Genomic DNA, 14,626 nt, shown 5'->3' on the forward strand with positions numbered 1-14,626 from the left:
CCAAAGGATTCGATCAGGACAGCAAGCAGCAACATATAAATGTTAAAAAGTGTAGGGCTCAGAGCTGAGCCCTGTGGTACCCCACTCTTAATGGTCTTCAACCCTGAATAGAAAGGCTTCAGCCCCCGGCCTGTTCTCTATCTCTGAAAAGTAACCAAGTCAGTCCAAGTCCCCCCGTCCACACCAATTGTAGCCAGGTGCTGCAATAGTAGCTCATGAGAGACCATGTCAAACGCTGCAGAGAGATCTAACAAAATCAGGGTGGCATTATGGCCAGAGCCAAGATTTAATTTAATGGAATCAGTTCTTTCCCTAAGGCCCGTTTTTGTGCCATGGCAGGCCCGGAAACCTGATTGTAATGGGTGCAGGAGGTTGAAAGTGTCCACAAATGCAGATTGTTGGGTGTTACCAATCTTCTCAAGCAGCTATGAGACCCCTGGGAGCAGAGATATGGGTCTAAAGTTAGACAGGGTTCTGGGATCAGCATTAGGCTTTTTAAGGCGAGGGATAGCATTCGTCCTTTTCCAAGGGTTAGGAAACCTCACTGATTGCATCAATGCAGTAAAGAGTTCTAGATATACTGTGCTTATACTGTCCTCTATTTGCCTCAGGATATAAGAGGAGAGCCTTATTTGTGTTTACTTAGGCAACTCTTCAGTTCCTCTTCGGTGGGGGGGTCAAATGCGGCAGGTTCCCCTGTACAGGGGGTATTATTGGACTAAGTACCGCCAACCTCATTAGCGTTTAGCTTCATGAGATTAGACTGAATCTTAAGAATTTTCTCCTCAAAATAATTGCTCAGCCTAGTACATATGTTTGAGTTGGTTTCAAATGGGGAGCACTTACTTTAGTCAGTAAAATCCAACACAATAAAAAAAAATCTTTGGCATTATTATTTGCTTCACTGACTTTTTGGGAATAATAAACACAGTACTGTGTTATATTTAAATAAATCAATTGGGACCCCATCTGTCCTAAAGTCATATTACTAGAGCTGCGTTCGATTACTCTCTTCAGAGTGATTGGGGTCAGTTCACGACTACCCATAGTTTCATCACTCAGAGTTGGAATATAAGGGCGATCAGACTCTTTGCTATTATTATATACCTTGGAGAAATGTTCAACCCATTTAACTGGTGGGATAACCACATCTCTACAGATGACTGTCTGCAAAAAAGGGAGTGTTAACCATTTTTCAGAAAAGTGATGCATCATTTCTTGTCCCAGGCCTCCTGTCTTATGACTGCCTTTCTCTCCTAGATAGCCAGCTTATATTACCTGCTACACCACCTCACTTCATCTATTTTTCTTGGGGTCCTCTTAAGAGCATTTAATAGTCAGCTATGTGCGTAAGAGTATACACCATCAAACCATTGCTGTTTGTTACTCCCTCGTCCCCTGTGGCATTTTCCACTCAAAGCTGTAAGCATACCAGATGGTTCTGCCTCTTCATTCATACATATCATCAGCTGTTCCCTATTCTCCATCATAATCTCTGTTAAAAGGTGTCCCGGTCCACTCTGGCCCATTTTCTCAGAATGCCCTTGTTGTTATTAACCTCTACTGACGGAATAAAAAAAATAGGTTTTGCCAAAGAACAGTGGGTTGACAGCTTCAGTGCCAGTGGGTAATGATCACTCAAACCATTTTGTCGAATGGAGAAGTGATTAGCCCTGTTGCCCCAGTGAAACAGCAATAAAATCGGTCGTACTCGCTGAGCGCTTCCCTGTCGATGTGATTTGCTTGTGAGCCGGAGTTGGCACGAGATCGAGCATAAGCACAAGGGACTACCTGCTCATAATTGCATTCAGGACATCGCCACATGGGTTATGTTCAAAACGCAGAAAATCCACATTCTCATTCCTCGTTATTCTGCAGACAGAGTTCATCACTACTTAGCAAAGTATGCAGTTAACCCCCAGCCCCACCACCACCACCACATATTACCACCTGGTTGCCTTTTAGTTTTAGTTCACCCAATACTTTGCTCAACATTTGATCAAATTGGTGAACTATTTCTGTGTTGTAGCAATAGAAATTGTTATGATATAAGTTAATAATAACAATTAGCCGATTGTCAGCACAAGTTAGAGACACAATTTGAAAATGAGGTGAATCACAATGTGTTCTGACGGTGCTGGTAGTTAATGAAGCAGAGACCCAAGTTACCATCCCTCGCGTATGGTGACCCAATCCAGAATGGACTGCTGGTGTTGAGATCGAAGCAAAACCATCAAAATGTACTGTGTCACAAACCACGCTCTCCTACATCCACACAAGCTGGTACCGCTTTATCAGGTCATTCCAATTAGGATCCTAAAGCTTGCTCGCCAAACCAGCTACATTCCAGAACAGGCATGCAAGATGTGTGTCAGATTCTGTCAACATTATGTGTAGTAACTGGTCAGCTTGAATAAGTACAAAAGCCTGCAACCCAACCAAAGCATTACTAGGTGTTTCAGTCTCATCTTCCCAAAGGTGGGCGTTGTCATGAACAACAACTATTTGAGAGTCTGTATCACTCCCAGTCGACACTCCACATTAGGCAGGCAGGAAGAGAATTGAGCCTTTCCATAAGCCACCTGTGCCTGTATGACTTCTGCACTCTTATAACCGTCCACCTGGTTCAACAAATGTCCTACTGTCGTTAAAGAATACTTGGCTTTAAGTCAGTCAACCTGTTCTAAAGGTTTTGAGTAGGAAAGATGAATAGCCCAGACATGGATGCCCGAGATGCATTATATCTCAAAGAAACAACAATGGTCAGATCACTACTCCTAAGTGTGACAAGAACATGTTTAAATAACTTCCCCAAGGATTTCTCAACTGCTTTTAAAATAGACTTGTTTTGTGCTGAGACTTACCCATGTAACGTGCTTAACAATGTTGTAGTCAAGGCTCCTGCACCACCTTTAGTAGAAGATGCTATATTTTTTGCTGGCACTGCTTGTGTAATAGACTCAGTCGCCTCCACTTTACCAGGCAATGTGTCAATCAGCCCATCCCCTTATTCTTTATAAGTAGGGGGGATTCTGTGAGCTCATTGCTGTCAGAAATCATTATTCCTGAGTTATTAAAGAGCTCCCCATTAAAAACACAAGGGTTAAAATGGTCATTACTCTGATCTTTACAGCCAGCCATGTTGGCAGAGTGGGATTCACCAGCCACACCATTCTCTTTGTCCTTTTTTGTAACAGTTTCCTAACTGCTCCCAATCTTTCTTCGTCACATTCCTTCTCTGAGTGGATGACGCCCATAGCATTATAAAGAAAGCAGGTAATAGTTGCAGTTAGTGGTCGGTCCTTGGTGGACTTAGTTACAGCCAGAGATTTCCTCTTACCAATAGTGCGCAAGGGTACGGTTCGTCACCGGTCCTCTATCCACCTGCTATTTACTAAAAACAATTAACCAAATGGGGTGGCCCAGCTCAGCCACGATCGGCTACAGATGCAGAAGGGCCCACTCGTGGCCCGATCTTCACCCCGGGCATGTGCCCGGGGTGTCCTGCACACCTCGTAGAAGGTCTCAAGGGCTCCTTATATGGCGCAGGTGAGGCTGGTAGAGGAGCCTGCGTTGTATAGTTCTTCTTGGAAGCCCCGGCCCATGAATATGGCAAAGTGCATCCCATGCAGCTGGTCTCAAGGGCTCCCTATATGGCGCAGGTGAGGCTGGTAGAGGAGCCTGGGGAATGCTAGTCCTCCCTGGTAGTCCCAGCCCACAAACACATCAATGCGTAAGTCTGTTATTTCTTTATCAATTAGCTTTTTCATACATGTAGTCGGATATAGTTTCTTTTTATAATAGTTGGCGCATTGTAAGAGATTATGCAACTCATGGGAATAATCCATGGGCCCTATTCACATGGAATTTGTTGTGGCATACTCTCGTGGAGCTCCTGAATTACACTTGGCATTCAGGCAGAAACCAAGAGCATCCCAAGAGGAATTCAGACCAAACAAGCATGTGGTTTTCTAGTGAATCACTCTGGCATTCACAGGGCAGTCAAAGGTTCCGGGGCTCAAATAATGGGAAACAGTGTTTACACAACGCTGTCTCCACAACGCGGTACCATTACAACGCGGTTGTTACGACATGTTGTTACCACGCATACCATTACATCGCAAGTTGTTTCAATGACTTGCTGTAGGGGGGCCACTGGTATTGGATTTAGAATCCAACACCTTCCCTGCTGTTGCAAAAACTGGAGTAGGTATAGTAAATAATACTATTCCTCAGTCCAGCGCGCCCACTACAGCAAGTCGCTGTAATGACTTGCGATGTAATGGTATGCGTTCTAACAACGAGGTCGTTGGGACAACTGTGTTGTAATGGCATGCATTGTATTTGAATGCGTTGTAAACAGCCATATTCTCAAATAATATTCGATGCATAAGTGAGCACCAAGTACAACCTTCTAGCACTCAAGACTTAGGGTAACAGAGTCAAGCTGTCCAAGGCTTACTTATGGAAGCTGTGTGGGGTAAAGGCTCAGAACTCAATTAAGCTTATGGTAACAATTAATAATTTATTATCCACCCAGTGTGTTTATTTTATAAAAGAAAAGGTACTTTAATCACAGCACACAACTCAATACAGTACATAGAAAGTAGAGGGCAGAATATTGCACACAGTTATAGTTTCCGAGTTATCCTTCATGGGAGAACCAGCAAATACTGACTCAGGCATTTCCCAGATGCACGTGGGTAAGGGATATCGTACTGATACAGTCTATGAGGAATAGGTCAATTTGATCACTGGGAGATTGGTAATGTGTAATCCTTTTACATTCCTTTGGTTCTGCAGTTAAGCACCCCACTCCGAAGGACTGGCTACCTAGAAAGGTGTTGTTGCCTCAATGTCTGTTGTAGCCCAACCACAAGGTCTCAGTTGCACACTGTCAGGGAAGTGCGACAGGTGCGGCTGCACTGGGCACTGACCTGGGGAAGGGGTGCTGACCTCAGCGAAGGGGCTCTGTGTTTAGCAATAACTTACATCTGCAGCAAAGCTCCTTGTGCGCTCAGGATCTCATGCAGCATAACAAATGTCAAGATAACTCTTGTGATTAATGTTTCTGCTCGAGAGATAGATCACAGTTTTGTCTATTTCCGGTTTTGACTCGCCATAAAGTAGCGCAGAGCAGGGATTTCTTAAAAAGAAATACTGGACCCCTGGGAACAAAATTCTGGGGACCCCGAACTGGACAATTTAAACTTAATGAGTACTACAAATTGCAGATCCTCAAGGCACAATTCCCTGTATTCATTGATAGGTAAAGAAGAAAGCTAAGAATGTCAGAGGCCCATCAACGTACAAGACCTACAACCATAGTTCAAGAATGGACAGACTTGAACATCAGTAAACTTAAAAAGAAGAAAGATGTTTAGGACTTTAAAAAAATTACTTCACTTAAGAAAGATAGGGGCACACTACAGCCTTTTCAGGAGCACTGTGATTGTGTACGCGTTTTGTAGTCATCCAAGTGCTGTACACCGAATCGAGGTTTAGGTAATTATGTTTTCAAATGAGGTAACATACTCTGTCTTTAGAAAACTGGGCTTTGTTCATAATACTCAAATCATAAACATTCAAGCTTTTGCCAGCAAAGTAATGTCTCAGTTTACACAAATACAAACATGGACTCATACTTCACACAGGAAAGCTGCCCCCAAAGTTGCACATGTACATTTTATAGGCTAAGGTATCTCTCTAAACCTTGGACTCTGAGCTATCCCTCAGGTAAAACAGATTGGACAAACCCGAGCCTCAGACTGCAGATCTGGTCTACATGCTACATAGATCTTACAGACTCAAACCTCAGACAGCAGTCCTATTACTTAGACACCTGACGGTAATACCATCCCTCAAATGACACATATTTCACAGTCTCTGGTCTGTTTTAGCATGGCAGCTTTCAGACCACATTGACCTTACACCAGCAAATTGATTACATGTCTTAATTGTAAGCGAGAGACACTCATGAGACATACCTGGTATCCTGCCACCTTTATCATTGGTATGGTCATGGCAATATTTTGAATCACTGAGGGACAAAATTAATGAAAGATACAGTTCTTCCAAAAGACATGTTTCAGTAATAAACAAAAGTTCTAAATGTTATTCCCAAATGAGTGCACTATATGTGCTTGTTCTTTACTACAGACCTGGCATTAATAAGACTGTCGTCTAATAAATGTTCTTATTTAGCTCTAGCTGGTGGGTAGGCTTTAACCCAGATGAATGTTTTGTATGTGGCACCAGATGGTATAGGTCTCCTCTGTGTAGAAAATAAATAGATTAGGGATTTAAAGTGTAGCTGGTAGAAAACAGTGAAACCAGAAACTCGCAGTTGTAGTTTACACAGGCCTCATTAAGAATGGAAAGGATAGCCACTGCTGCATTTTGGCATGGTCGAATCCAGATGGACAAGCTTTTTGAGGGCCTGCTGTCCACACCTAAGGAGTGGTACCTTTTAACAGCTGTCCAAGGCACCACACAGCCTTTGAGAGAAAGGCACCAGCCAGCAACCAACACAAGGCAGGACAGGCAAAAATTAACTAAATTAAAACAATACATTAAAATAATTTACAATGGGTCAGGCAAACCCGTGTTCCAGAAGAAAATGCCAAAGAAAGCAAACCAGCTGAAATAATAATGTGTTTGTAAGGTCCATCCATCCGTTGGGACTAGATGTTCAGCTACAAAAAAAAGCAGATGTCAAAATGAAACCAGATCTAATTTACAATTTGCTTTAACAGCAAATCCCACGTTTTAGAAGAGAGTCTGTATCACGGCTGCCATTAATCACCAACAGCAAATAACGGAGGAGGTACAGTCTCTGCCACAACCCAAATTGAAACTTCTTCAAACTCTTTACAGGCCTGGCAAAAAAACATCTTCAAATGTATTGCCAGCAGTGATAAAATAAAAAGCATAAACACAAAATGCATAGATACATACAAGAACAGAAGGACTGTGGGTCAGCTCTCTTCATCTATTGATCTGATCAATTGTCATTCATATTAATCTTCTGCGCACCACAACATACATCATGGGGCAGTGGCTCTGCCTACTTCAGCCATTGGCCCTTTTTGCACTGCGAGGAACCCCATACTTCCTGATCACATACGGACATAAAAAGAGGTGCACTTCATACTTTTGGTCACTGCTAAATGTTTAAACTATGTCTTTAGGTTATAGTAATTCAAAGCCAATAGTATATTTTCTTTATTATGTTAAAAATCATATTTTTCTGTGATTATCGGTCAAACTAAAAGGGTTTCTGTACATGTACTCCTGCCTGCTTGTAAATAACTGTACTGTTATATTAAAATGATATGCAATGGTTAATCATCCTTTGTTTAAAATTTGTGTTGCATAGGTTCTTCTTTTAAATTTTGTGTCCAGTGCATGCAATAAAAAACATGAATAATTGCACAAACTTGCCAATACTGACCTACTGGCTTTGCTAATGCTTCTTTAAAAGTGGCTGAGCGCTAGTTCACACAGTGTGTAACGCGGGGCTCCCACAAGAATCAACTTAAAATCTTAAAATTCATATAAAGGGTACTGACAAGACAAATGACAGCAGTGTTGCCAAAATTAATACAGAAATACTTTGCCACAAAACCAATAGATACAGCAGCAGGCCTTGGTCATTGCCCCTATTCTGTTTTTATGCAAATGTATATACATACATTTTGTGTACTAGTCATGCTGGGCATTGTGTATCGGGTGTGACTTAATAACTGAATGATACATATCTTGCAGCCAAATAGAATTATTTTCAAATCGATTCTGGAAGTAACATATGTTTATCTGATACTATCTTAGCTATAGAGTGTAAGGGGAAATGCCTCATTGCCTCTAGGCTTATGTGTTTCTCTTGTCACCCTGGGTCCAGAGAAAGATCTCTCTGGGTTTGCACATGTTTGTGTAGATTTGTTTTGCTCTCCGGTTCATGACCAGGAAGCCTTTACCTACTGATTGCGTGCGCCAGCTAACTGTACAAAGGCTGAGAATGTCAGGCAATCCATTTTGTAAAAACAGAAAACATGCAATAACTATTTATCACAGCACCAGCCCCATTGGACTTTCCCAATTTATTACCAGGGTGCCCCTTGAAAGGTGGGGACCCCGGGCAATTGCCTTCTTAGCCCATGCCTTAAAACATCTCTGGCGCAGAGGGTTAATATGCCCGCTGTAAGGAACGTGTACCGTGCAGATCACAGATCTGTATTTTATGTGACTAGCCCGGAGGTTTACTGCTTTTGTCACAGAGATCCTTTTGTTACCACAGTTCATAAGATACAACCCTAATATAGAACAGTGACTGTTACAAACGTTCATCAAAGAGCTGCATGCAAACTGCATAAAATAGGTTAGGATGTTGTGGCTTTTTTCCCCCAGTCTTTCATTATCTATTCCGATTATTGCTGAAAAGGGTGTGTTTGGTTAAATATCCCTTTGGTTAAATATACCTTGTTATTAGTAAAGCCAGACTTTACTAGTGCTTTAATACAAATGAAATGTATGTTAGAGAGGGCCTTTGGAGAGATGTGGGGCAATTTAGCCGGATGGTCGTGAGGGAATCCGAGGAGGTGGGGGATGGGGCGGCAAAAATGATTATAGCACTGGGCACCAAGGGCTCTAAAGCCAGCCCTGCATACTCTATCATATGGGCAGTTTGATGTGGCGGTCCTGCTGGACCTTGCCAGTTGAGGGGGAGGCACCACTCTTGCTAGTGTGCATGCTTCTGCACAGCCCCTGGGAAGCAGTAGCGCTGGCTCTAGAACAGTCCTACAGACTCATTCACCAGTTGTTGGTGGTGCAGTTGTGTGGAGATACATCCAGCCCAGAAGAGGAGGGGCCGTGCAGGCACAGTTCCACCAGGACTGCACTCACTGCACTAAATAATGCTGCTCATGGGCTCCAAAGCTTGGAGTTTGGATCTTCCTCTCAACTGCCCACCCAACCAAGGGAAGGCCCCGCTCCAAACCACAGCGGTGAGCATTGTTTGATGGTATGGAATGGGAATCACTGTTGGGATTTCTTCTAGCTCCAAGCTATAACAGGTGCTCCAACTTTTGTTGAAACTACAGAACACAGCTATGGTTTTCCATAGCGCCAAGTCGCTACAGGTGCTTCAATGGTGAGTCTGGCTTCTGTGTATCTTAATGCTGGCTTCCAATCCAGGGAGGGAGAGGGTCCCTGTGATCACAAGCAAATACAGATCCAGTGAGCAAGGTGCTTCGTTTCAAGCAGTGCTTTAAAAGGAAAAAGATAAGTGCAGGTACTCACCTAAAAGAGCGGTGGGCTGGGAGTAGAGTTTAGGGTAGGCACCAGGACGGTGCTAAAGGCGGAAAAAGGGGCAGGTAGAGGCTCTTGACCTTACCAAGGTTGTGTGCAAGAAACCTGCTTGCATTGGTAGAATGTCGGATGTATCAGTCCATTAGTTATCACACTGTTAACCGTTTATATAGCACTTACTAATAAGTGTTTATTATTAACCAAAAGTAAACCTTTTTTAGCAACCTTAAAATAAATAAAGATTGAGGAAAAAACAGTGAGGTTCTAAATATAAGCCTTGTTGTTAATATGCCAGTCCTTGCTGTAGGGTCATAATTCACTAAACTATATTATAGGGAAGTTACTGTTGACCTGCAGGTAGCACGAGGCTCTATGCAACAAAAACAGTAGTTAACTGAGCTATCTACATAAAAAAACAAATCTGTGATTTACATGTTGCAAGCTGTGCTTTCCATCCGACGCAATGATCCTCTGGACGCTTTTTTGGTGAGTTGAACCTTTGATTACAATGTGCACAGATCTTTCTAGTAAGTGCGTTAACCACAGTTATCCATTTTATTGATACTTATCATGCCCCAAGCTTGCTTACTTAAGAGAAGGGCCTCCGCTTCCAGTTTCTCACGATTCGTGATTACGCAGCTGCAAAAAACGCAAGCAATTCACCTGGCACTCTTTATATTCTTGGCACTAGCGGGTGTTTCTGTCAAACCAGAGTTGCTTTCTAAGAGACATACTTTGTATAACTTTAGTGAGCAGCATATTATATCTCGCTCTCTGGCTGCCACTGGATGGGATATGCTGACACAAAGACACCGTCGATATTGCTGTTGGTGGCTCAGCCTTTCAACCTTCCATTTTATGTGGTTGAAATGAGTGGTGGACGGAGTAAACGCTACAGATGTGGTATCAGAAAGAAGAAGGAATCTACTGGGCTGATCGGATTATTGTAAATTAGTAGCTGAATTTACACATGTGGGATCATGGTGTGTATGTTTATGATCCCACGTGTGTTTATTCAGCGAATAATGTGTCTCATAGACTTACTATACTAGATGTCAAGTGTATGCTTGCATTTGCAATTGTCTATTAAATAAATATAAAAAAGAAAAGGAAAAGGCTTTCAAGGCATGTTACAAATGGCAAGGTGGTCTTTCTGAATCAAAATATATTTCTGAATCAAAATGTGAACAATGACATGAAGTCCAGGTCAAGAGATAGGGCTTATTACAAAATAAATATGTTTTCTGTGCTTATACCAAAATAATTTATACAGATGCCCACCTCAGAGCGCACAATAAATGAAAAATATCTGTTTTCCTGCTCATGGTAGTCGATCACAGTGTGCAATAAATTGCAACCATGGGAGTGAATAACACGCATATACCTAGCCATGCAACACATTTATTGGCTTTTGATAAAAACACAGCTGTGTACATCCATGTGGTATGTAAGACCAGGTGGTGTTCAAAGAGTCTGTCACATTTTTCACTGGACTTACTGTCTCTTCCATCCAAGGTTGGTAAAATAGAGATCAGCAAGTTTGGTAAAAAGATCCCTTATTATTTACAAAGGCAAATAATTTGTGTAGCCATGGTTAGAGATGGTGAAAGCAATAGTAAACATTCTTTTGTTCTGTCAATGGCATTTCCTATCCCGAACACTGCTTCCCACAGCTGCGCCCATTAGATTTTACAGCCCCCTCCCTCCTCTGTCCTCACCATAAAAGATCAAAGGATAGGCTAATCTCCCTGCTCTGATAACTTCCAGAGGAGCTCATGCTGTGTCCTGGTGACAAGAGCTGCTGTGAATAATTCCACGTAGTGTGTGTTAAAGGTGCTGCCAAGGTATCAGTTGCTTGATGAAAGGAGTCGAATTCAGGCCCCGTGAGTACTGGTGCACTCTTTGTTCTAGGAAAAGTGCCGGCACTAAAGGTGAGAAAATGAAAAAGTGCCAGTACTCAGCACCGGTTAGCACCAGCTCATTTGAAGCACTGGTTTCAAGGCATGCTGCAGTGGAACCACGGTTACAAGGCCCCACCACACGGCCTGTCGGGGCAATGTTGTATTCCCCCAGTGCCACTCCTTCGTGATGGGACATCTCTAGTATCTCTTTCCAGCCGTCAGTGGGCTCCTTACTTCAAGGTGGAAGTGAGGCCTATCAGGATTTAGAAGTTCAAAGTTCCTCTTCCCAGACCTGGCAGGGGAAGTAGGCTGTCAGAGACTTTAACCCTGGAGCTCAAAGTTCTTTTTTGCTCTCTGATATGGTCCTCCTGGAACTGGTCAATTTGAAACAATGTCACTAAAGCCATAGGTTTCTTCGTGTCCCATACTTATGCCGAGCTTGCGGGCAGATATTTATATTCCTCTTGTCTTCTGCTGTCATCAGGAAGGAAGGATGGTGCTGGGAGCTCCTTGTCAGAGGAGCTCAAAACTGAACCGCTTGTTGGTAGAACAGAGCAGGAAGAAGGGAGAGCTGTCAGTACACTTTAAAGGTGTCCTCTATCTCATGTCATCCTCACCCTAGAGTCTGGACCAGTTCAAATGACTTTCCATGAGCTTTGGAGAAGCCCTGCATTTCATAAGGCTGTCTACTGGGCCATCTTAGGTACTATGTACACAAACGCAAAATGAATTCCTGTGCTGTCATAGCCAGCTATAAAATGGTTGCTCCTCACTGATCCTACTACAGATATATATGGGTTAATGAATGCTTGCCTTGTTCTCCAGCACATGTTGTCGAGTGGTGGATGAGACCGTCCCAGGCTGACGGTCCACCTGCTGCTCGCCAGCACAGGCACACCCTCAGATTCCAGCAGTGCTCCGGAGGGGTGTGCTTCATCTGTAATTTTACTCATGGGTGTATTATCCCAAAAACATTGTTGTTATTTTGTGAAATAGACTCCAACTAACTCTATTTTCTCTAATAGCACTCCATTATTTTATTTATATATTTGCTCAAATCTTAGTTTTCATTGTGGCTCCCATAAACTTCATAATAAAGCTAACAACCAATGTGAGGCTGAAACTATTACAAAGTAATGTATGTAACCTAAAACGCATTGATAATTGAAAAAATTGATGGTAGAAGGTATGATGTGCGCATCAAATTGAATCTTTATTCCTCCTTTCCTAATAGTGAGTCATAAAGTATAATGGCTATATACTGTCAACAAAGATGTAATAAATAGTCTAACTTAAATAATAAGTGAGGCCTAGTTGTTTTGAAGTTGTCAGTGAAGTTTCTGACATGTGGTGCAAGTGGCATGGGGTTGTTCTGTTAATTGTTAATTATTCGTGTTATTGGCATAAAAATGAGTCTGACACACAAAAAAAATATGAAAAAAAAGATGGCGTGTGTGTAAGACTAATATCTGTAATAAATAGCTCAGTCATTATATTCTACATTGTTCTAGGATTAAAGTAATCAGATAACTCATAATTAAAATTGCCTCCGAGCTGGGACACAATTTTTGAGTGAATCAGCGATTCTCACAGATTATAAGGCAATTGTGAGTGTTGCATCTCCCCTGGACCTAAGGGGCGCTGTTCTCTAACTCCTGAGATGAATACATCCAGGAAGGGACCACTTTCACTATAACCCAATCAGGTTGCATGTGGCCCCTTTTCCTTTCATAGTTCATGCTATCTCATACTGGCTTGGGACTGACTGTAGTTTTGCCAATATTGTAGTTCACTGAACACCTTGTTCTGATGAATGCCATGGCTCTCTGTGGTGATATTGTGAGAGCAAAACATGTGACACATTGAGACACCTTGAGTTACGACACACAAGGATTTTGAATTCATCCCGTGTGCCATTGGTTTTTAATCATGTGTTAGGAAGGTAAAATACATGTGTCTTTACAAACAATTTTAACAGCTTCAGCTACCCTTGGAAAAAAATATTTTCCCTTTTCATCATGAATTTCATCATGAGTTTGCCATCCTATATTGACTATCTGGGGTCTTAGCCTCCATCTCGCAGGGTACAATTCCACAGCCAGGGTCAAACTCGATAGTTACGTACGCCACACAAGTGTGGATGAGAGTTCAGCATCCTTTAAATAATAACCCTTGATAACGGAATCTATTTTTCTAAAAAGAAATTCAAAGACAAGGAACCGATCAGTCCTTTTCTGATCAAAGGTATCATTATTCGCGTACAGTTTAGGATGTATCCTCTGCCCAGTACCGCCTCTGACTCCCCTGAAGTGCTTGCATTAATAAAGAATCTACCATTAATATAAATTAAATACGAGTAATGTCTAATCCCTTTGAAGTTAAGTCAACAAAGTGTCTGCCATGTTGTACAAGTGATTTGGGGTTACTTTGTTAATCAGATAACTGGCACATCTTGTTTCACAACTGGTTGGATTGACCCTCTTGTGTTCCTGAGTTCTATTAAATCATTGCTACTTTAATGTCGTTACGTTTATTTTAACAAAATAACATTCAGGCTGACAGCTTGCGAATATTTGAAGACCCTGGCTCTTTTAATTACATTTTGCAAGTTGTGCATATTTCATTTCACAATTGTGAGCATCATATTTTTTCCAAGAGTCATCTACCAAACTTTAATGGTAATTAGCTGTTTGCTCATTTAGAAACGAACATTAAGTATCACTATTTAAATAAACATGTGTTTATGTAAGATACCACTGTGCACTTCCTCTCTCCTTCCCACACTTAAGCTACCAGTGCTTCCCCTTCCTTTAGTAGGAATCTTCACGACATAAATTGTCTTTTCCAGCAGCCTGTTGGCGCTATGGCTGTTTTCTTATAAGCAGCATTGTAGACTGGGCAGACAAGATACAGAGAAATGCAAACGTTTGTGTTGAAGTATTAAAACAGTGTTCATATTAATGCACGTACTGTCTACTGTAATTTAGCACTGTCATTTGCACATCATATCCCTTTGTGCTACAGTGCTTGCTCTTCTATTTTTCCACAAATTCTTGTCACCTGATAGCACGTCTACATGTCCTGTTTAACTTAATATATTTTAATTGAAAAACATGTTTTAAAAAGATTTACAGTTCAACGTGTGTTTAATTATGTCAGTCAGAATGTAAGGCATTTCTAAGGACACATTTCACTATTCTAAGAAGAACATGATTTCTTTAGAATCGAGAGGTTTCTTGAAGCCAATCTCTGCAAAGTTCAGATAACAATGAATCCAGATTGCAACTGAGTGTTTAGGTTTTGTTTAGCTAATACGAACAGGATGTGGAAATGGTGAATTGCAGGAATGTCAATTAGGGCCATCAATATCTAATTAATATGAGAGATCAGTCACGTGGAGGGAAGTAAATGAGAATGAT

The 14,626-nt window shown here is 41.8% G+C and overlaps 1 protein-coding gene across 1 annotated transcript in view; it reads left to right on the plus strand.

Annotated features, from left to right (window-relative positions):
* Positions 1 to 14,626, plus strand: part of BRS3 (bombesin receptor subtype 3) — a 152,181-nt gene that overhangs the window by 110,167 nt on the left and 27,388 nt on the right. The gene's annotated exons all lie outside the window — the stretch shown is intronic.

This window comes from Triturus cristatus, chromosome 5_2 (assembly GCF_964204655.1).
Source record: "Triturus cristatus chromosome 5_2, aTriCri1.1, whole genome shotgun sequence".
NCBI classification, from domain to species: Eukaryota; Metazoa; Chordata; class Amphibia; order Caudata; family Salamandridae; genus Triturus; species Triturus cristatus.